The 23,332-nt window shown below is 64.3% G+C and overlaps 1 protein-coding gene across 2 annotated transcripts in view; it reads right to left on the bottom strand.

Annotated features, from left to right (window-relative positions):
- Positions 1-20,169, bottom strand: part of PTP4A3 (protein tyrosine phosphatase 4A3) — a 33,582-nt gene extending 13,413 nt beyond the window's left edge. The window contains exon 1 of one of the 2 annotated variants that reach the window (XM_027576904.1): positions 20,118-20,169. The gene's annotated coding sequence lies outside the window, so the exon portion shown is untranslated. Of the gene's footprint in view, positions 1-3,200; positions 3,323-20,117 lie in introns of those variants that run through there. The other variant, XM_027576918.2, reaches the window with a different exon arrangement.
- Between the last annotated feature and the right edge of the window lie 3,163 nt (positions 20,170-23,332).

Below are 23,332 nucleotides of genomic sequence, written 5' to 3'. Positions count from 1 at the left end.
GGAGCATGGGGCCTCTGCGGCCATGGGACAGTGGGGCCAAGTGCCCTGCAGCTGTGCCCCTCTGCCACGCCGCAGACCCAGCTGGTGGCCAAGGGCTAGGGTGTCTCCCCGGCCCCCCAGCCCCTGCAAGCCCTTCCTGCGGGCCCGGCTGCCTGCGACATCACACGGGGACACAATGGCCACGGCGTATCCAGCTGCTCCGGCACGTGAGCGGACTGCACCCCCGGGATGCCCACCCCTGTCGGAAGCCCCACCACCCACCCACCGCCGACCAGGACACTGCCCTCACCCCGGCCTCAGCCCTGGCTCCGAGCGCCTTCTGCACCCGTGTGCCCCGCTCCTACTCCAGACCCCTCAGCACTCCCACCAAGGGGGAAGGAGAACGAGGCATGTGTTCGTGCCTTCACGCGTTCATCCCATGTACGAACACTGAGCATCTCCCCGGGCTAAGCTCAGAGACGCAGGGCAAGCAATCACCGGACAGGCAAAAGGCTCCACCCTTTCCCACCCCCCAGATGGGGCTGCCAGCCACCCCTCCAACCCCTGTCCCGAGAAGCCACCTCCCAGACTGCCCCCCATGGGTGCCCCCGATGCAGGCAGCGCTACTGAGCCAGGGCTCACCCCATCCCTCATGCCATCCTGTGCCTCGTTTCCAAAGCTGTCACATACGGGAGTCAGATGCAGCATTTCCCGGCTCCACCCGTCTCTGGGCTGCCTGGGTCACACCTGGGCCACCCCCGAGGCTGGCAGACCAGGGTTCTGGTTTCACCCTGCTAGGACTCCTGCCTTGGGGAGCACTGCCCCCCTCCCAGAGCTCCCGCCGGACCCCCCACAGCAGCGGACGCCCACTGGGCCCTCCCGCCCTCTGCCTTGACTGTGCCCTTCCTTCCACCGGACTGCCTGCCCCCTGCACCGCTGCAGCCCATTTCCTCAGGCTCCAGTTCAGACCCCACCTGAGACACAAACTGGGGGACACAGGGCTGCCCTTGAAGGACACCCACACACCCCGCTCCCCCATCCGGGGTTGGAGGTCTCAGGGGTCTCCCCTTCTCTTTCCTCCGACCAGCCACCCTGCTCTCCTCATCAGGGTGGGCATCAAGAGACACAGGGGACAATTCAGTGCAGGTTTCAAGTGAGTGCACGTGCCACCTCCAGCCCCAGACCCAACCCGCCATCAAGGGTCCATGTCCGCCACCCACCCACCTGGTGAGCGCCCCAGCCCCCGACAGTGAGACCCGGACATACAATGGTGGCCCCACGCGGCTGTGGCTCACACATCAGCTGTGGCTCCCTATGGCCCCAAGCCAAGTTCTGACTTCCCAGCCTGGCCCACTGGCCCCTGTCCTTCCTACCCTCAGCTCAAGGGTAGGAGGAGATAGAGAGAGGCCTGTGGGATTCATGCCTCCAGTCACCCTTTAGTCGGTGTCCAGAATGCCCCCAGACACTCCTCACCGCCCCCGCCCGTTCCTCCAGGAAGCCCTCCTGGATGCCCTCACTGCTGGGGTTTTCCCCACTGAGTTTTCATTCCTATGTGTACCTACCCAGCACCCTCTCTGCTCTGGGTCCCATGCTGAGAGCACTGGGGTCAGGGGTGAGTGAACCCCTATGACCCCACCATCAGGGAGCCCACCACCTGGAGTGGGGTCAGTGGTGGGGACCCACAATAATCAGGCAATGGACTGCATCAGACAGAAACAAGACTGGAGGCGGCTCTCCAGAAAGGTGGCCTTTGGGCAGAGATGCAGGCCCCACCCCACGGATATGGCATGGGCCCCCAAGCCGGGAAAGGCATCGGACCCTCCACGAGCCCCTCGAGAACAGTGCTCACCACCGTCTGTTCTTGCTGCCACTCTGGAAACCACTTCCTGCCCCATGTCTCCAACACCCCCACCTCTACACACGCACCCCCACCTGAGGCCAAAGACCAGAGCCCCACTCTCCACGGAGGCCGGACAGATGGGGAGCGGAGCGGCCGGAAACCTGGTGTCCTGCTCCTCAGCCCAGGGTTCCTTCTTCCCTTCCACACGATGAATCAGGCGAACTTCACCTGTTCAGAGCTCGGGCCCGGGGTGGTTTTAATAAACACAAGGCCTTCAGAGCAGCCGAAGGAGATGCCAGAAGGCCCTGCCACAAATACCGCCACTGTGCCCCAGGAGAGCCACCAGGCCCTCAACTGAGAGCCCAGCAACTCTTGCTTTGCACACAATTATGATCCCACCAGAAAGCCACAGATACTTCAAGGGGGTCACTAAAACCCAAGACAACAGACCGTGGCGGTCTAAGCTGCCGTTTACCAACAATAAATAATAGTACAGGCAGTTACCACCTGTGGAAAACCTGCTTTCCGACAGAGCCTAAAGACTCTTAGGATCCAGGAGACCCTAAGCTCCTCCGTTTACTAGCTGGGGAGGGGTTTCTACGTCCCTGAAGCTCCCCTTTTGTATAAGGGGGTTTAGCACGGTGCCCCTACAGCACGGTGCTGTAAAAATCAAAGGAGAGTGTGGGTGTGCAGGTCCGCCCCGAGCTGCAGAGGGTGTGGTCAAAATCAGCACCTCAGCTAGTGGCCATGCCGACCACAGGTCCCACGGGCTGCTTGCAGCCCCGCAGCACTGCCAAGGGCCCCTGATGACCAGGTGACCGGGGACGGGCCCCATTCACAGCAGCTGTCATGGTGTGATCACCCACAGGACCTCCTTTCACTCCCCTGCTAACAATAAATGATCAACTATGTGGTCACTATGTTACGAGCCTCATTTCACAAGAGAAGACGAGGGCACAGAGGGGCTCTGCGTATCCCCCCGACCCTGGGGGGCGTGCAGAAGAGGCAGGCCAGACCCACCCCCCACCCCGCTGCCTCTCAACAGTGCAGCCAGCCAGCAGTTCCAGTGACCCTTCCCCGGACCCCTGGCCGGGCCACACAGCAATATCGGAGAGCTTGGGAGGAGAGTCCAGTCGGGGCTCTGGAAGGAGAAGGTTCCATCCCCGGGACACCCCCCCGCCCCCTCGGCCCCACTTGACAGAGGAAGCCCCTGAGGCTCCAGCTGAGCTGAGTGTGAGCAGAAAGGCCTGGGAACCCCTGCCCACCCCTGCTGAGGTCTGCCCCAGGGGTGGCCACACCCAGGCCTCCCGCCAGCCCCACCTTCCACACCTCCCACCCCCACTGGACCCGGAGGAGCCTCGGGGAGCACTCGGACACTCACCCGCCTTCCTGGTCCGGGAGTCCCGGGGCGCTGCGCCCCCGCCCAGCTTTATCCCCACCCGGCTGCCCGCCCTCCCGCGTCAAAGGCCCCAGATCGCCGGTAAACTGTGCCGGGCGGGAGGCGGGGGCAGGCTGGGGCAGCCCCAGAAGGATCCCGCCGCCCAGCCTTTGGCTCCCACTGCACTCCCGCCTCCCAGGGCTGCCTGGCAGCAGGGAAGTGCGGCTGGGACACGGGCCTGAGGTTGAGGCGAGCACCCTGATCCCGGGAAGCAGGCAGGAGAGCCCCCCTCCCCCGCAGGGCCTGACTCTGGGGCTGCAGGAGGCAGGACAGTCCCCAGGGCCCTGTATCCAAAGGCAGCCAGAGCAGGGAGTGGAGGAGGGAGGGGGCAGGCGAGGGGACCAGGAGGGGGTAGGAGGGGCGGGCACAGAGCCAGCCCGGAGAATCCGAGGCGCCGAGGCCCAGCCTGGCAACTGGCAGAGTAGAGGGTCAGGGGGACAGCCTAGGGCTTCCCAGGTCTCTGGCCTGTCCCCCCACTGCCTGCTGCAGACTGGGAAGGGGGTTCCAGGACCTTTCCCCTGCTGAGGAGGGCAGAGTAGAGGGTCAGGGGGATTTCCTAGGGCTTCCCAGGTCTCTGGCCTGTCCCCCCACTGCCTGCTGCAGACTGGGAAGGGGGTTCCCGGACCTTTCCCCTGCTGAGGGGGCAATCTCTAGCTGCAGGAGGGGCCTCTACCCCCTGCCACCCGGACTACCCCAACCCACCCACACAGAAGCAACCTAGCCCTCTCCAGGCTGCCCCCACCCTCAGCAGCCCCCCAGTGCCCTCCCCGGATTGCTCTGGGGCTCCAGAGAGCTGCCCACACTTCCCCAGGGCCCCCTGCAAGCCCAGCCCTCACTTCTTCCTGTTGTCCCAGTTTCCTCCACAAGGAAGCCAGGGAAGCCAGCTAACAGGCCAGTGAGCCCATCCCACCCCAGCCTGGGCCCCAAGGCCCAGCAAAAGCACTAAGGAAGTGGGAACCCTACCAGTGGGGGAGGGGCTGTTCCCGCCCCTGAGGGCCAGGGTCACTCGTCCCTCCTCCCACCAGGATGCTGCCCTAGTGGGGATGGCACCAGGTTGGATAGAGCCCTCTCCCCAGACCCTGGATGGATGGGGGTGGGGGTGGTATCTCAGGCCAGCCTGGCCCAGAGAGGCCACCAGGAAGTCCATGCTTGGGCCTGCTCCCCATCAGGTGGAGGGGGCAATCTCTAGCTGCAGGAGGGGCCTCTACCCCCGGCCACCCGGACGGCTGCCCCATAACCCCACCAACCCCTGCCCCGACACCCCCCCATCCACAGCGCCCCCTCCCCGTTCCCACCAGGCACCTGCCAGATGCCCACCAGCCACCCCGCCCCAGACTGAGGCCCTTCCCAGTGGCCCACTGCCCAGGCTCAGACCCATCGTGGCTCCCCGGTGCCTTGGCCAGGCCCCAGAGCCCTCCTTAGCCACCCAGCTGGTCCACAGCACCTACTGCAGCCTCTGCCAGGTGTTGTGACTCACATACCTGCCACCTGGCCTCTGTCATTTGTCCCTTGTCCCTGCCTTGCCCTCCATCTGGCTGCCCTTTTCCCTCCCACCTCTCCCCACCCCACCGCACGAAGCTCTCCTCACCCCAGCAGCCCTCCCTCCACTTCCCGGCCCCTCTCTTCTAGACCAGTCCCAGAGGCCACATCCACCTGGGCCCACCCAGCAGTCCAGTCCCCTTCAGATCTCCCCAAGGGAGGGTACAAACTTCAGAGGGTCAGTGTACACGAGTGGACCACGAGGCCCGCCGAGAAGACAAGATGGCTCAGGACAACCTGCCAAGTCGGCAGCTCGGACAGGACCCAGTGCGACTGAGAACCCGTGTGGACACAGCCCAGTGGCAATTCTGTCAATGTGCACACTCACTTGTGCCACAAGAGCGGGGTCCAGACCAGACGCCTGTGCCAAGAGGGTGGGGACCCCGTTCCCCTGCACCACCATGCCCACCGGTGGCCCTCCACACCGTCCGTGTCCTCTGGTCCATGCCCCATCTCCCACTGGGCCTGGCAGGACCCTGCCCAGGTCGTAAGCCAGACCACAAAAGTCTCACATGGCCAGGGACCTCACACGGAGGGAGAGAACAGGTGTCCTGCCTTGGAACCCAGCAGGTGGGAGCCCTCGGGTGGAGCCTCCCGCTGTGGGCCCTGGGCCCATCACTGCCCCTCCCCGGGCCCCAGCCCTCCTGTCTCAGCATGGACCCGGCTGGACTCATCTGTGTGTCCAAAATTGCACCATTGGTGATAGGCAGGTTCCCAGGCGCCCCCACTCCCCACGCCATCTGCACTAGCACACACAGTCAGGCTGACCCTGGGCGGCTAGAAGCAGTGTTCTGCAGGCCTGCTGTGTCCCCGTGCCCCCAGGGGCCATCCCCTGCCCCCAGCCTCCCCGCCTGTAGAGCCCCAGTCCCAGAGGTCTGGTTATCTGGCAGCAGCTTCCAGCCTACAGCCCATTTTTCTGGAGTATAGGGTGTTGGGTTGGGAATTCCTAGACTCCGGGATTCTAACAGGGCGAAGAGCTTCTAAAGCCTGCCCTAGCCTGAGCCCACCGTCTCCAGTGCTTTCCCCCTGGGCCTCACTGGGCTGGCACTGACTCCTGACACCATGCCCCCAAGCCTCCAGAATGGGCACGGCGTCCCAGCAGGGCAGGGAGCTTCACGGATCCGCTTGGAGCTAATGGCCCCTGAGAGGCCCTTGCACCTACCAGGCCCTCAGCTCAAGCCCCTGCCAGGAAGGTGGAGGCCCCCAGGAGGCCCAGAGGAGGCCCCCAGTCCCTGCCATCCCGAAAGCCCAGGGCACCCCCAGGCCACCAGGCGGAGCCCAACCCCTCCGTGCCACACGCACACACAGGACCCTCAACGGGCAGAAGGAACCTGGGGTCCTCAGAGAACTGGGGGGGTGGCATGGGCCTCCAGGACGGTCCGTGGGACCTCCCAGAGGAGGCTGCTCAAGTCCTTGCCCACCAAAATCAGCGGGAGGCCCCACGGGGTGCACACTGGGACTCCCCGACGGCTGAGAAAGGCCTCCCTTGCGGCTGCCTCTGCCCCTGGGCGCGTCTTCTCACCGCTCTGGGCCTTTTCAGTCACCTGCGCAATGTGGACATAACAGACCCTCGCAAGGTGGGAAAACAAGAACGGCCCCCCCGCGAGGTGCCCACCCCCCGGTGCCCACGGAGTTTTCACGTGGCCTGGGGGGCAGGGGTGGGGAGGCCCCAGTTCAGCCTGTTGTACGGAACACACCCAGTGTCTGGCTGCATTCGCTGTACCTGCCTGAGTCCTCTCTCCGTGGAGGAGGGGCTTCTGGCTCCTCCTCAGGCCCTAGACAGCGCAAGGTCAGGGTCCCCCGGGGGGTAGGAAGGAGGCCCTGGGGGAAGCCTGCGAGGGGCGTCAGTATGCAGCCTGCCCCAGACAGGCGGCACAGCCCCTCCCTGCTGCCCCTGGTGTGCCCCAATCCCAACTGGGAAGCAGGATAGGACCCCACCCCAGCACCCTCAGGGGAGGGGGCTCTGCCCACAGAGCAGCCGGTGCCCCGTGCCCATCCAGCCACTCTGGACCCATGGCAGGACACAGTCAGCAGCTGCCCAGAAAGCTAGTAGCCCCCGGGGGACTGGACCCTGGGGCATCGTGGGCGTGGTAGCCACTTTTGCTCACCACCACATCCAGAAGCCTGGGAGAAGAGGAGACTGCGGCCCAGCTGGAACCCAGGTCCTCGCTCAGCCATTGCTCAGCTCACTGCTCCTCGCACACCCGAGGGACACGTCCAGTAGTGCAGAGCAGGGAAAGCTAAAGCCCTGCACTTACAGGCCCCTCCCCACATTGATCCTCCACGTAGTCCTGAAGGCCCCCATCAGCCCGTTTCATGGATAAGGAAACCGAGACCCTGACCATGCAGTCACTGACTTGCCCGAGGCCACACAATTATGAGAGGCTGAGCCAATATTCAGAGCCAGCCCAGGGTGGGGCCCTTCCTATGTATTTTCTCCTTAAAACAATCCCTGATCTGGAAACTGAGGCCCGGGCCTTCCAATAGATCTCAGGGGTCCTGGAAGCCCTGTCACCCAGCGCCTACATCAGTCTCCGGGAACCCTGCCCCTGCCTGCGCCCAGCGCACAGGGTTGCTGGGGGTCAGGCGGGCAGGAAGGGGGCGCAAGATCACGGAGGTGGCCAGGGCTGCTGGCCAAGGCCCTGGTGGACACACGTCAGAGGGGCCTTCAGGAGCCACGGGAAAGAGCTCTGACCTGGCCTCGGGAGGCCACGTCCAAAATAACCGGCCCCACCGCCCTGTGAGGACTCAGCCAGGCGCACGTAGGCCTCTCGGCCCCGGGCACTGCCAAGCTGGGTGCGGAACGTCACAGCTATTTCTGGGCCAGCCTGGCAGCCAGACACAGCCCCCCGGCGCCCCCAAAGAACCAGCACAAGAGGGGTAGGTCGCTGCATCCAGGACACACAGTGGAGGGACCCACAGGACCCCCAGGGTGGTGGGGCGCCCCATGCTGCTACCTTTCCTCTCTTCCAGCACCGCTGCTGTGAGGGTTCCGTGTGGGCCCCCACTGGCACCAACGGGCCATCGCAGAGCGCCCAGCCCACGCGGGACCCCTGGGCGGACGGAGAACCGTGTCCCATCTCTGAAACAACAACAGGGGCTCTGCTTCCTGCCCTTCAGCAGCTCGAACCCTGAGCACACACAGCCCGGGACAGTTTGATGGCCCAGGCCCTTGGGGAGGCCAGCGCTAGGCCTGCCATGGGCCCCCGTCCCAACACTGCATCTACCCTGCAAGGTAGTAACCTCGTGGGTGCCAGTGGCCATCCAACCCACGGAACCTGAGGCCCAGAGGCGGCGGGAGACTCTGAGGCGGAGCATACCCTCAAACCCAGGCCAGGCAGGGTCTCTAGGAGCCCAGCAGGAGGGGGCAGCTCCCTCCCGTCACTCCAACCCAGGGGTGGTTCTGCCCCACATTCTCGCTCAGGCTGTGACTACTCCTAGAGGGTCACCGGCTTGGGAGTCTGGCCTGGTCCCCATCCTGGTCCCCCCATGGCAAGCTCTGTGATGCTGAGCACATCCCTCAACCTCTCTGTGCCTCAGTTTGATCATGCTTAAGATGGGTTCACTGGAAGCTCCTCCTTCATGGAGCTGCGGATGGCTGTTCCCCTGGGGACTGGAAGAACACTTCCCTTCCAAGCAGGCTTGCCTGAGCCCCTTGAATGCTTCTTCTGTGCCAGACACCCACAGGGACTCTGACAGGACTCTGAGCCCTGCAGGAGGACCCACGTTCAGGATGCTGATTCTCCCAGGGGGTTCCCTGAGAAACTGAAGGGGCTCCTTTCCTGCAAAATGTCCCAGAGCCTTTATTCCTCTATACGTGCAACGGTCTGGGGTGGAGGGCAGCCAGCAGCACATTTCCAGAATGTTTTTGACACCAGGCACCAGCAAAGAGGGCACCTCACAGAACCTTGGCAACACCAGGTGGGGTCAGCCCCAGGCCCCAGCCTCCCAGCTGTGAGGGTGGGAGAGCCTCCTGGCCTGCTCATCTATGTGGCTCGGCCCATCTCTGAGCCTGGCTGGTTGTCAGTGCAGTGACCATCGCACAGAGATGGAGGCAGAGCCCAGGCCGGGCCACGCTGACCCCCGACCCCCAGTCCCTGGCATGGTTCCCCCATGTTGGTCATGTGTGGCAACAGTGACCTGAGGGTGGCCGGATTAGCTCCTGGCCGCAGCCATCACCTGCCGTGAGGACAGCAAGGCCGGACGCCTAGGCTGAGCAGGCAGTGAGAAGGTGCCAGCCACGGGAGGGGAGGCACCCCTCCCAGGCACCCACGAAGCACCCAGCCATGCTGCCCCCTCGGCAGCCCCGCCACCACCATCGGAGCTGCCAGACAGAAGAAGCAGAGGCCCCAGCATGGCACATCCTGGGGAGCTGGGCATCAGGACCCGGGTCACCTGCACTGTCCACCCTTAGCATCTGCCCAGCTCCCAGAGGAGGAATTGGGGGACCATCACACACAAGGGAAACCCCTCTTCTCTGGGGCTTCTGATGATCCCCCAGGCGGAACCAGAAACCTCCCAGCAATGTATGAGGGGCCGAGGCACTTTCCAGCCGAGGTCTGCACCCGGCTCCCTCGGGAAGCCCTGGGCATCACTGTGGGCACCCAGCAGGGGTGGCAGGAGGTCCGACCATGCCCCCAGGCCAGCAGGCAGACCGCGCTGGGCGCAGCACGGGGCTCCCAGCCGCCTCCAACCCCCTTTCCCCGGGGCTGCCCAACACAGCACTCCTAGTTTCAAGGGCCCTGAGGACAGCCCCGGGGCCCGGGAACTCCGTCCCCCTGGGCAGCGCCACAGCAGGGCCACTCGGAAGCCCAATGGACATGCAGCTCAGAGGCGTCCTCTGGCAGAGCCGGGCCAGGACTCGGTAGCGCTGCTGCTGGTCAGGAGGCCCTGGGGCTGCACCTTCTTCACACCAGCAGAGCCGGGTGAGTGAGCAGGCACGGCAGCCCCTCCTCGCCAGCCCCAGCAAGGCAAACGTCAACCGGAAAGTGTATAGCAACAGAATGGGGTAAGGGGTGCGCTTTAGAGGTGACCGAGCCTGTGCCCACTCCACTTCATCTGACCCCTCATCAGCTCCGTGAGTCCCAGACAGGGCAAGACCCAAGGTGCAGAGCCCCGTGTGTGGCTGCACGGCCCGAGCTCGCACCCCACTGTGCTGTGCAGAACCCCAGCGGTAGGAGACCAGCGAGACTGCCCCCCCCCCAGATAGGACAACGGGCCACACCCATGGGGGGGGTCACAAAGCAGGGAGGGCAGGAGACTGCACAAGAACAGAGACCTGTCCGAAGCCTGCCCTACGCTCCGGCAAACTCACCAATGCCCCACACCGCACAGAAGGCAGGCCGGCCCCACTCTGGGTTCCCAAACTCGCTGAGTCCCCTCCGCATCGGAGCACCACCTCACTCTCTTCGCTAAGCTCCTACATGCAGGCCACCTGGGGCAGAGCTGGGCTAATCCTATTTTGCAGACTTTAACTGAGAGCCTGCTCAGGCCAGACTCTGCTGAGTGGGGAGCTGGCAACATTGTTTTCCTGAGAGAAAATTCACACAAGGTGACATTTGCCATTGTAACTATTTTAAAGTATACACTTCAGTGTTTTTTAGCATCTTCACAGTGATGTGCATTCATCACCACTACCTAATTCCAAAACACTCCCATCACCCCAACAAGCAGCCCCACACCTCTTGCGGTCCTCCCCTGCCCTCCCACCCCGCCGCCCACCCAGCCCTTTACGGAGTACATCTCCACGGATCTGCCACGTCCGTGAAATCATGCACCACACAGTCTTCAGTGTCTGGCTCCCCGCACTCAGCATCGTGCTTCTGAGGGTCATGCACGTTGTCGCGGGGTCAGGGCTGCAGCCCCTTCATGGCTGAGAACACAGTCCACTACGTGGAGACCATGCTCGGCTGACGGGCAGCTGGGTCACTCGCAGGCCTGTCCCCCTTCCACCCACAGGGACTGCACGCACCAGAGAGCAAGGCTGGACACCCACAAGCACCCATGCTTCCAGAACCCCCGTGTACCGCAGCAGCAGGGGGCTTACGTCCTTCTTAGCAGAACCAGCGGGTCCCTCGTGCACCCATGTGTGAGAGAAGAAACCCAGGGAAGGGTAGACAGGGTATGCCGGGGCGGGGGGGGGAGGCAAGGTCTGGGGGTCCAGCCAGGAGGGTGGGCGTGGTAACATGGGGGCGAGCACGTGGGCAGCCCCCTCCCGGGCCCAGCAAATGCACACCGGGCTGCCGAGGGCACAGAGCAGGCCGGGGAGGGACAGAGGGCCGGGCAGGTAAGGGGGGGGCCTGCGGGGTTCCAGGCTGGCTGGGCAGGGCTGGCCTTCAAGGACGGGGAAGATTTGTCAGAGCATCTTTAGAAGTTACAAACACAGCCACCACACACAAAGTGAGCACAGGTCAGAGATTTATTCGTTGGAGAGGGAGCCGGCAGCAGGCAAAGCTGGTTCAGAGGCAAAGCCCAGGCACCGAGTGCTCCCAGCCCGCAGCGACGGAGCTCCAAGACAGGACAGGACAGCAGAGACGAGCAGCGCGCTACGGGGCGACCACCAGGTCACAAACGGTCACAAACGGCACATGCGCGTGGGACTGCCCAGAGTCCAGGCCACGTTCAGCTCGTAAGCAGCAGGTGCAGGCATCCCCGGAGAGCTGGATCGCCCCAGCTGGCCTGCCGGACCACACCCAGTAGGACACTGCAGGACACACGGTCCCCCTTTTGTCTTAAGAGACCCCCCTGAGAAGGGCAAACGGGCTGGGGGTCCGGGCAGAGGTCAGGGCCTGAGTAAAGGCCAGGAGGCAGGAAAGGGCAGGGAGCAGAAAGGTGACCCAGCCTTCAGGGGAACCTGTAAGAACGGCTTCCCAGGGAAGGCAGACTCTGGTGGGCCCCGGTTCTCAGAATCACCACGGTGGGGGTTGGGGTGGCAGGTCTCTGCAACCCCAGATCGAGGTGTGTCACAGAATCAAGCACAGAGGAGGAAACAGAAACTCCCCAGAATCCCCAACGGGGGCAGGAAAGCCCCCATGGGTGGTGACAAGTGAGACAGCAGTGCCTGGACCACCTGAGGTCACTGAGAGTTTGGGGAGCGTCTACCCAGAGCCAGCCCCCACCCTGGTATCTGGGGTACCCCACCCTACCCCCGACTCCCTACCTGGTATCGCCTAAGCTGACGCTGTCCTTCAGGGCTAAAGCCCTTGATGGCACCCACACCACTCAGAAGGAAAGCCCAAGTCTCCCCCGCCCACGGGCTACTGTCCCCTCCACTCCCCTCCCCACCCCCCAAGGCCCCACCCGTGGGCTATGGTCCCCCCGACTCCCCTCCTTGCTCTGCTCCAGCCTCACCTGCCTCCCTGTTCTTCCAGGACATGCCATGTGTGGTCCTGCTTCCAGCCCTTTGCCCTTGCTGTGCCCTGTACCAAGAGCTCTCTGTGTCCCCACATCATCCTATGCTGTCACCAGGCCTTTGCCACCTACCTAGGACTCCCTCCTGGCTCCATCTGCCCATCCAAACCCCACCTCCTTGGAGGCCCACTCACCGGCTCACACTTACTGAACACCTAGTGGACACCCTCCATGGCTGTGCTCTGGGTCCAAGCAAGCTCATGGGGACAAAAGCTCAGTTGCTGGCATGACCACAAAGTTGGCCACAGCAACCAGGCAGTGACCCTGGGGGCCAGGCGCCCACAAATTACAGTGCCAGCAACCACAACAGGCTCTCAGCCGTCGAGGAGCCCCTGCCCAAGTGGATCACCCAACACTGAGGATCTTCTACCCTCGATACAGTGGCCACGCAGATCCCCAGCAGAGGGGAGGTGAATGCAGAGCCCTGCCTTGTCCAGCACCATCAAGAGAGGGTACTGCACCCAGGCAGGAACAGTGTGGGGAGCTGAGGCCAGCCCCTGTCCCCAGGCCAGCCTCCCCAGGCTCTGGACTCCATGCCCAGCGCCCCCCACACCTCTCCAAGCTTCTCCCATCGTAAGGGCATCTCAGCAGGCCCAGGGCCCAGCCCCCGCAGCAACCTCTTTACAGACTTTTTAGTATCTCCCTGCACGGAGGGGGCGAGGCCAGCAACGCGCAGACCTGGAGGGCAGCTGTGTGGCTAGGTCACAGGCCGGTGGGCCTGGAGTGCAGGATGCGCTCGGAAACAGCCGGTGACCCTCCTGGGACAGGCCCACGGCCGCCTGTCCTCAGTCCACGGGCGCCACTAGAAGATCCAGTCTCACCCAGGACTGGCTGATGGCCACGCCTCCCAGCAGCGTGCTCCTGGATCCCGGATCCTGCCCAGAGCCCTGGTTCTCACGCTCACTTCCTCACAGGAAGGGTCGGGGAGACACTCACCCTGCCCCCAAAACCCCAGCACACTCTCAGGGAGGGCTTTGCCCACAAGGACCCTGCAACAGAGCCTGCCAAAGTGGGGGAGGAGCGAAAGGGGAGGGAAAGCAGTGAGAACATGGAGGGGACAGGAAGCAACCAGGCGGGGGTGCCCCTTGGCTCCCCATGGCCGGCCAGGCAGGGCCGTCTGACCCCCAGCCCACCAGGCTCCTCCTGAAAGCGGGAAGCCAGGCGGGCGCAAGGCAGCCAAGGGCCGGCTGGGGTCAGCGCCCTTCCTCAGGCTGGGCAGGCCCGGCTGGCAGCATCCGTGGGAACTGTCCCCAGGCCCAGCCAGCCACACTCAGGCCAGTCAGTGGGCATCGGGGCCGCCGCAAATGCCAGGGCGGCTGGGCACATCCCGAGGGGCGCTGACCCTGCTGGAGGCGTGTCCAGACCTGCAGGCTGATCTGAGGGTCTCGAAGGGGAGGGTGGAGAGAACAGGGTCTCAGGGCCACCCCCAGCCCTACTGTCACCATCCACGCCCCCAGACCCTGCCCACCTCTCTACTTCACCTCGCAACAGCCCCACCCCTCAGCCACGCTCCCAGAGGCCACAGCGTCCACCTGCACCCTGTTCCCCTGCCCCCTGGGTTAGGGGACCCTCCCATGGCTCCTTGGACCCCACCCCCCCCCCTGACCATCACACAGACCACCCAGGGCTGAGGCTGACTTCATGGGCCATGGCCGTGCTGCGCCTTGTCTGAGGCCCATGTGGGGGGAAGGGGTGTCATACGGGCTGGACGTGCAGATGGACAGCTCCATCTGCACTCCAGCCTGCGTGCCGCAGGGGGCCCGGGAGCACCCAGCTCCGCCCCAGTCTAGCCTCTGTGCTCCCTGCCCCCCGCGCTCCACTGGGGACCCCCGGCCACTGGCTGTCCTCACAGGCTGGGGGCCCCTCGGGACGGCCCTTCCGGTGACTTCCTGCCAGGGAGGCTGGGGGAGGGTAAACAAGGCCTCCAGATGGCTTCCTGCGGCTGCCCGGCCGTGGGAACATCCCAGCAGCCGAGGTCATGGAAGAGCGGGTGCAGGGGGGGCGGGGGGCTGCGTCACCCATCAGCAGGGCACCCACTGTGCGCCTTGGGCTGCCTGGACCCCCTCCGCCCCTCTTACACTTCCCAACATCCCCACAAAAGTGTTTCCCATCCCCATTTACAGAGGGGAAACTGAGGCACAGGCAGGCAAGTTAAGCCAAAGGCCAGAGGCAGGACCTCCTCTCTGCCCCTTTATCAGGCTCTCGCCCCACCAGCAGGGGCAGGTCATCCCAGCCCCACTTTAGAGATAGGGAAAACTGAGGCCAGAGAGGGGAGCGTGAGCAGGTGGTTGGGCTGGGATGGGGTCCGCCCCCCACTCCCACACACACCTGGAGGCTCCTTGTCTGTAAATGAGGAACAGACAGCCCTGGTTCCAGGCCACTCAGAGGACCACACAAGCCCGGCTGAGGGAGCATGGGGCACGACACAGCTGCCTTCCATCCCAGCACACTTCCCACCACACCACCCCGAGCAGGGTTCCTCCACCCCAAACATGCAGCACCCACCTGGGGAAACGGCTAGCTGTGAGGGGGGTCTAGGGCAGGGCTGACCACGGAGCTGCCCCAGCGACACTGTTCACCCCGGCCCCGAGCCCTGGGAGCCCCTCCCCTCTACTGTGATGCCCACATTCTTCAAGCCCAGGCCAGATGCCACCTCCTCCCAGAAGGCCACCCGGACTCCCTGCCCACCACAGCCTCAAAGTCGGAGGGTCACACACTCTGGGAAAGCGACTGCTGTCTCCTGCAGGTCTTGTTCACCCATGGGTCCCTCCCAGGGTCAGGACCACCTCTCTCCGCCTTCACCCATCGCCCAACAGGGGCCAGTGCAGGCCCGGGCAGGCCCTCACGGGGCACGGGGAGGCAGAAGCAAGGCCAGGCCAGTCGCCTGCATTCCCCATCGGACCACACAGCTGCCGAGATGGAGATAATGGGGGTGGGCACTGACTAATACACGTGGGTCCATCCAGACCCGGAGACCTGGGTCCACGGGTGCCATCAGGAGAGAGGCCCATTTCAAGTGAGACACAGAGCAGTCTGCTCCTGTGAAACCAAGCCGATGGCCAGAAGCCCGGAGCCCACAGCAGTTATAAATTGCCTGGGCTGTTTGAATTCTTACAAGGAACATCACTACATCTGGATTACACCATAACGACGTAGTGAGGGCCCTGTTGAATGCTGCCCCTCCCCGCATGTGAGCCCCGGGGCAGGTGGTGCTGTCTCTGCCCACCCTGCACAGGCCCACCTGGGCCCGAGAGCCCAGCATGACCCCTAGAGAAGCCAAGGCACCAAGGGCTGCGCTTCCCCAGGTCACAGGCCCCTGGCGAGGGCAAGCGGAGAGCCTGGTGTGATGTGGTCACACACAGCAGATGCAGGGCAGGAAGCAGCGGCTGGGCTCCGGCCCATCCAGTCTGCCGTGAGGTCCAGGGTGTGCCCCAAGTGCCCCATTCTCCAGACAAGAAAACTGAGGCCCAGGAAGCACAGGGGCAGGCCCAGGGTCACCCAGAGAGACCCGGCAGAGCTGGGACCATGGCTCTGGGCTCCTTAGGACCATGTGGAGGGGACAGCGAGGTGACTGTGGAGAGCCCCGGGCCCCCCCCCCCCAGGCGCCCCCTGAGTTCCACATGGCAATTCCCAGCAGATGGGCCACTGGGCAGCCGGCCAGAGAGTAGCCCGAGAGGAGCTGTGCAGCTGACCCCGGCAGGGAGATGAAAGCAGGAGAAATGTTGGCTTTGGCAGGTCCTGGTCCAGGCAAGAGAGTGAGGAGGGCCCGTGTCCCCACACCAGCAGACGATGGGGGCGGGGCACCAACAGAAAGGAGCACCCTCTGGGGGTGCGGGCAAAGTTGAAGAAGAGGTCAAGCCCACCACGTGTAGCCACAGGGGCGGTGATGGGACAGGCAGCCGGCAGGCGGGAACCCTGGGTGGGGTGGCGGGGAATCCTCCGGACCCTCCCGCGCCTCTTCCAGGAAGCCTGAGTCACAAGACGGGCCGCAGGGCCAGGAGAGTGGCTGGGAGCACCAGTCCCATGGGAAGGGGACAGGGCAGGGCAGCCTGCCTGTCAGCCCGCCTCCACCGGCTGGGCCAGCCCCGGCTTTGGGGTCTCTGTGGCCAGAGAGGCCGTGGGAACAGGCTCCTGCAGCTCCCAGGAGGGGCTGTGGAGACGGAGGAGCTGGAGAAGGCAGGTCAGAGCCCCCCATCTGCGGAAGGGGAAACTGAGCCCCCAAAGGAGAACTGGCCTGAAGCCAGACAGCCAGTGACCTGTCATGGACTAAGTGTGCTCTGGGCAACCAGGCCTGGACGCTGGGGAGGCCCACAGCAGCACCCATCCCGACATCCTTGGCTTAGAGCCCTGTCCCAGCATATCAGCCCCCAGTCAAGCACCAAAGACCCCAGACCCCCTACAGTAGGAGCTGTCCTCCTGATGCTCCCACTTCTAGGACCATACCTCAGACCCTACCGGCTCTGCTCCATCCCACCACCCCTGCTCTAGAACACTCCGTGGCTCCCCCGAATCTGAGTTAGGCTGCAGTCTCGGGTTCCCCACCTTCCATCCGCCCACATCAGCAACGGTGCCCCCTGCTTGGAGGCACCAGAACCTCCTCAGGGACACGTGTGTGCCCCGAAAAAAGCACCCAGTGACTGGGGGTGATGGCCCAGTCGACAGTCCCTGATCGGGTCCAGCCCTCACTTGCTGGCAGACTATGGCAAAGACTCCCACCCCAAGGGTCACCCAGCAGGAGAGTGGGGCCCTGAAGCCACCTTCCTGGCCCAGCCCCTCCCCCAGCAGACAGCTCCTGAGCACGGGGCACAAGGACCTCCCCACTGCTGGCCTGCAGTGACGTTCCACAGTCCTGCATCCTGAGCATCCATGCAGGACTCCACCATGCTCGGGCCAGGCACCCAGGACAGAGAGGGGTCGGCGGCGCCGGAGGCCTGGGGACCCCCGGCGGGAGATGAGCAGGGAGATGAGCAGGGCAGGCGCAGGTCTGACGGCCGACACCGGCCCCCACCGGCCCCCACCGGCCCTTCCTGGGGCCGCCCTCCCCACCGCCTGCCAGCCCCCACGCCGAGCCCATAGCTTCCTAGCACGTCTGTAAGCTTTATCCCGCATGTGTGACTGCCAGCTCGGGCAGCCCTGCTCACAGCCTCTCGGGGCCTGGCATACAGTAGGCTCTCCAGTTTGCTGGGTCAGGGAGAATGTAAGTCCTGACTGGCTGCTAGAGCCAGGTCCCAACCATACTGTGACCCTAAAGATGCCAGCCCCGCTGAGGACCACTGCCCGGATGATGAGAACCCTCCTGCCCGCCGACAAGAAGGCTCAGAGCCATGGCCACGGTCCAGGTTGGAAGGAGGGAGGTGGTGTTTCCCGCACACCTTCTGAATGTCCACCCATGTGACTGACCCCACACCTTGCTGCTCCCATTCTATAGATGCAGAAACTGAGGGCCGAGGCACTAGGTACCTGGCAAGAAACTCGAAATCCAGGCCCTCCTGACTCTAGCTCAGCCTGCCCTGTTGTACCTGCCAGCCCTGGGAAAAGCCCCACGGGGCAGCAAGGGGTACCAGGGACTCCGGACAGCAGGTGACAGCAGCGAGGGAGGCTGCGTGGAGGTGGCCCAGCCAGGCAGCTGGTAGGGAGGCCATGCCAGACAGAGGGCACAGGTCAGGGCTGGCCAAAGGGGAGAAACCACAGTGCACCAACTGTTTACAGCCTACAGTGAGGTTTGGAGCCTCTGGGGAACAGGCAAGGCCAAGGTCTTGGGGGAAACCATCACCAGTCACTGGAGCCACAGCCCCAGCCGCTCCCGGCTCTGCCCCTCCAGCCAGATGCTACCGGGAGAGGCCCGTGCCCTTTCTGCCTGACCCACCCTCCCGGCTCGGGTCTGCCAGCCAGTGAGGCACCAGTGTCCCCATCTGGATGTGAGCCCCCAAGGCCAGTAGCACAGGTGCTGTGTGTCTGCAGACTCCCCAGGCCCCCCACCGGGGAGCAGGGTGGGCTCACACCAGCTCGGGGCTGACTGTGTGCACCTCTTCCCAGCCACGTGGGCATGAAGTCAAGCTGGCTAATGCTTCGAGTCGGGGCTTTGGTGAGCATTTCTCAGCACACACTGCCCAGTGCCCTGAGGTCATTGCTGAGCCTCCCACCCGTGGCACCTCCAGGAACCCCTCACCTTCCAAACCGCCTCTTGTCTGGAAAAGGAGCCCACCCGCCTGGCTTTCTCCCTGTCCGCCACCACACCCACGCCACTGACTCTGCATTGACCAGCCACCCTCAGCCAGGGCCTAAGCTGGCATGGAGGAGACAAAGGGGGCTCGCTGGGGCCCCCAGCCCCAGCCTGGTGGTCAGGGGAGGTGTCCTGGAGGAGAGCAAGGTCGAGGAGGAGCCAGTAAGCCAAGGAGACAGCCTGGAAGTCCCATCCGTTCACCACCTACATTTTCTCCCACCACACTGACCACTTTGGGGGGGGGGGGAGGCCACGACCCGCCCTGCCCCCCTCCAGCCAGTGGGGTCCTGAAGCTGACCCCCATCACCCACCTCTGATTCCAGCATGGGGCATGGCACAGAGCAAACAATTATGGGGTGTGTTGGGGGGTGGCCAGCTCCTCAAAGGGACATTTGAGGAGCAGCCTCTCCCCCTGAAGAGCAGCCTCATGAGGGTGGCCTGGGTAGCAGTGGAGAGACACCCATGCCTGTCTCCGGTTAGGCCCCGGACTCAGCCTCTCCTGTTGCCTCCTAGCAGCCTGCAGGGTAGGCCAAACAGCACCCACTTCACAGATGGGCAAACCAAGGCTCCAGTTAGATCTGCAGGTGAGGAGGACCTGACTCCACTTCACTGGGCCTCAGCCTCCTCAACTGAGAAATGGGGTTAATAACCTCATGGGAGGATGTGAGGTCACCTGCACAGAGCTCTGAAGAGGCCCCTGGGCAAGAAGAGCACAGGTTCCCTCCATGGACCCCATCTGGTCCCCACCCCCAAGCTGCTCCAGCCCAGGTGCATCCCTTGAGTCCAAACACCGGGCTGAGGCCCAGGAACCCACTATCACGTGCAGAGCTGACCACAGAGCCTGCAGGCCAGGAGTCGAGGTGCAGCGCATGCCCAACAGCCTGGGCTGGGGTGGCCATGGGCACTGCGACCTGATGGCCTGGACGCCCTGCCACCCTCAAACCTGCTCTCACAGAGCAAATGTGCCAGGCACCGGCCTGAGAGGTCACCACACGACACAGGGGCAGCGCTCTGCCGGCTTGCCGCTGAGCATGCCTCCCATCCCAGCCACCAGCTGCCCAGCAGAACCCTGGGGCGTGTGCAGAGCCACCTGTTTAATCCCTGCGACACCTGGGATAAGGCTGCTGACCTGGTTCTGCAGGTGGGCTACTGCTTCGAGAGGTAGGCACTGCCAGGCTACCAGGCCTAGCAAGAGCCTGAGCCGGGCCGCAGACCACATACTGGGACCTGGAGCTCAGACTCCCGCGACATCCGCTGCCGTCCCGGTCCTACCGCAGGACAGGGAAGCCCACGGGGTTCTGATGACAAGTCCCTCCGAACGACGCCCATGAAGAAACTGAGCAGGGAATGGGGCTGAACCAGATCCTGGGGTGGGCCTTCGGAAGGATGAACGGGGTACAGGGGTCACCCGCCCCCCACAAACGGGAGCGGGCTCAGCTCTTCCAGCCGGGGGCGCCCCGCTGCCCGCATGGGGGGTAAACAGCGGGCTGGGCCTGAGCCCGGCCTCCAGCCGGCGCCCCGCACGTGGCCGCGCCCAGGCCCGCGTTCCCGCAGCGCTGCGGCCAGGCCAGGGCGCGGGGTCCCGGGACGCGCCCAGGGCAGGAGGCGGCCGCGCTCCTCCTGCGCGCCCACGGCCCCACGCGCCCGCGCCGCGCGCCCCAGCCCGAGCGCGCGCCGAGGAGACTGACCTGGCGGTCCCGGCGCCGGCTCGACGGGCGGAGGCCCGGGCGCGCGCGCGTGCACGCGGGCCGGCGCGCGCAGGCGCGGCCCCGGCTCCGGGCGCGCGGGCCGGGCCGTCGGGTCACGTGGGCGGCGCGGCCCAATGGGAACGCTCCCTACGCCGCGGCCGCGCGCGCGCGCCCCGGAGGCCCCGCCCGGACGGGAAGGGGCGTGGCCATGGGGGCGGGCCGGGGTCTGACCTTGGCCCCAGGCCCCTCGCAGGCCAGCTGAGGCTGGGACTGCCAGACCGCCCGGGGCAGTCAGGGCCCGCTTGACCCCAAGTGAGGACGGACCGGGGCTGAGGAGGGGTCCAGAGGCCAAGAGCTTTGCAAAACTTACAGGTTTCCCCACTTAACCCGTGGGGGCTGAGCCCCAGATGCGCGGGAGGGGCTGCCGGAAGGGTGGGGCCTGGATAGCAGTCACCCGGCGGCGGCACTGAGGTCTCCTATACCGGGGCCCCTGGAAGTGGGCTCCTGGAGGTGGTCCTCAGGGCCACGGGGACCTCGCGCCCTCAAGGGCGGGCCCACGCACAGAGGTGCCTGGTAGAAGTGAGCCCAACTCCCCTCCGTTTCCCTGGGCCGCGTGGGGCGTGGCACTTCAGCCACCAGCCAGCCTCTGGGGCCTGGTGAGGGGGTCCCCTTCTGGATCAGCACTTCCTAGGGAGCTCGTGGCTAGGCCGGTGGTGGCCTGTGAAGGAGACCCGGCACAGAGGGGCAGGCACAGAAACAAGTCTCCTGTCTCCCCGCACACCAGTCCATGGATGCCCCTGCTGCAGCCCAGCCTCTCCTCCCAGCTTGGAAGCTTGCTCTGGTACCACCCGCACTTCCTGAGGAGGATGCCCTCCAGCCGCCCACCCTCAGCAGCCGCAGCGACCCTGGAAGGCAAGAGTGAGAGCCCGCCCCTCTCTATGGCGGCACTTTACCGTCCCAAGGCCCTCTGACTGGGCCAGGGCTTGCTCCTCTAGGCTCCCTCCACTTTCCACCACACCGCCACAGCCTCCAACACCTGCATGCTCTTCCTCCAACAGTCAGGGTCCGTCCCAACCCCGGGGCCTTTGCACTTGCTATTCCTTCTATATGGAAAGTCTTGCCCAGACTGTCCCTGTGGTGCCCCTTTCACATCTTGTCCCTTTCAGCTGTCTGGCGCCTCTGAGAGCTCAGCCTCCCCTGGCCGTCCCCTCACCCAGCTGTGTGCTGTCCTCTCAGCTCTACCAAAAAGTCCCCCCAAGTCGTGACACACAGCACTGATCATGGTCGGGGGGGGGGGACCTCACCTGTGTCCCCGGCATTCACACCAGCACCTGGCACAGATGTGTGCTCATGCGTAGATGGGGGTGATCAGAAGGTGCCCGGAGGCCCCCAGTTCCTCCCTAAGGGTCAGAAGAGGGGCAGAGGACAGGGCCTTGAAGACCTGAGTTCGAATCTCAGTTCACCAGCTTACTTAATCCCTGGAGGTAAGGACCGTCATTCTCCCTATTTTGTAGATGAGACACAGGGAGGGGTTAAGCAACTTCCAAAGATCAGACAGTAAGTCGGGAGTAGACCTAGTCCAGACCTCCCACATTTAGCCACGAAGCGGGGCTCCCTGTCCTCGGTGCCTTCAAGCGGAGAACAACAGGCAATATGTGGGGTACATTCCGGGTTTGAGGTCCCGGGAAAAAGGAACCCTCCACTGCAATGGGTCTCAGCACCCACCAAGGCAGCCCATTGCCCGTTTCACTGTGGGACTTTCAGGTCCACTTTCATTGTTAATCTTTCTGATGTTTAGCCTGACCCAGCCAGGTCTGCACCCGCATCCCTCCCTGACTTGTTTCAAATTCTTCCTCCTCCCCCCTCCCCCGAAATCTCAGGGAGGTTTCTATCCCGGCCCCCTTTGCTGCTGGGCAGAGGTGTGGCCTTCCTCATAGTCTCGCAGGCTGGGGGCTCTTCTATCTCCCCGGGCCGGCATCCGTGCGGCAGGGAGTCCGAGAAGGATCCAGCAGCTCCATCCCCAGACACCGGTCTGGTCGAGCACAGGCCTTGTGCCCTGGGCTCTCCCAGTGAGTGCACACCATGCCCTGCAGAGGAAGGACCGCGTGCAGATTAGGGACTCAGTTAAGGCAGAGTCGGCTTTTAACCCAGGTCTGAGGAGGCCAGGGCCGCATACTGCTATGGTGGGATGGGCAGGCGAGAAGGGGAGTGAGGAAGAATCCTGGTTTCACAGTGGGAGGGGCTGGCTCAGAACCGACCTTCTTTTAATACAGGAGAACGCTGCGGGCTGAAGAGGTGATGTCTGAGCAAGGGACGGGCAGAGTCAGAATCCTGACTCCCAGATCCTCCCTGGGACTGGGGAATGTTGCATGGAAAAGATCCCATCCCCACCAACTCCCCTCCACCCCCACCAAGCACGGTGGAGAGGAGCCCTCCCCCCCTCGCCGGTTGGGGAGGGGCATGCACAGGAGGTGGAGCCCTCCCCCCCTCGCCGGTTGGGGAGGGGCATGCACAGGAGGTGGAGCCCTCCCCCCCCCTTGCCGGTTGGGGAGGGGCATGCACAGGAGGTGGAGCCCTCCCCCCCCTCGCCGGTTGGGGAGGGGCATGCACAGGAGGTGGATTAAGGGGACCCAGACTGTGCAGGGGCCCATGCGACGGCCGGATTAGCAGATTAGCTCCGAGGAGGACAAAGATGAGGTCAGTGCTAAGTGGATTTCCAGAAAGCAGGCTCCAGCCCAGCAGACCTGGTCCCAGAAACCCCAGGGCCACAGGAAGGGGCTGAGGGCCAGCCACGGGGACCACATGTGGGCTGTGGGCACTGGCCTGGACATGTGAGCCTCCGCCAGTAGGCCGTATGCTTTCACCTCTCCTTGCCTCAGTTTCCTTATCCAGAGAGTGGGGCCACAGTGATCGGTCCAGCCTCAGAGGGTACGACAGGGCTTGTTAGTGCCAGGTTAGTTCTGTCTACCCCTGAGCAGGTAAACGTTCTTATGACTCTCCTTCGAGGGTCATCCTCAAAGAGCTTGTGGTTTAATGTCAGGCAGGGGAAAGCAAAAATTCTATGCAGGTGCGGGGGTATAGGCGTGGAACAAGAGAAGGGCCTCCCCGATGGCCGTGTCACACCCCTCTGCCCCTGCCCTTTCAGCCACAGTGGCCCATTCTGAGTGCACCCCGACAGTGCCTGACCCCCCGTGGGCACCGAGCCCTGAAGGCGT

The sequence above is a fragment of the Zalophus californianus genome, chromosome 4 (genome assembly GCF_009762305.2).
Source record: "Zalophus californianus isolate mZalCal1 chromosome 4, mZalCal1.pri.v2, whole genome shotgun sequence".
Taxonomy (NCBI): Eukaryota; Metazoa; Chordata; class Mammalia; order Carnivora; family Otariidae; genus Zalophus; species Zalophus californianus.
This window is presented reverse-complemented; position numbering and strand designations above follow the sequence as displayed.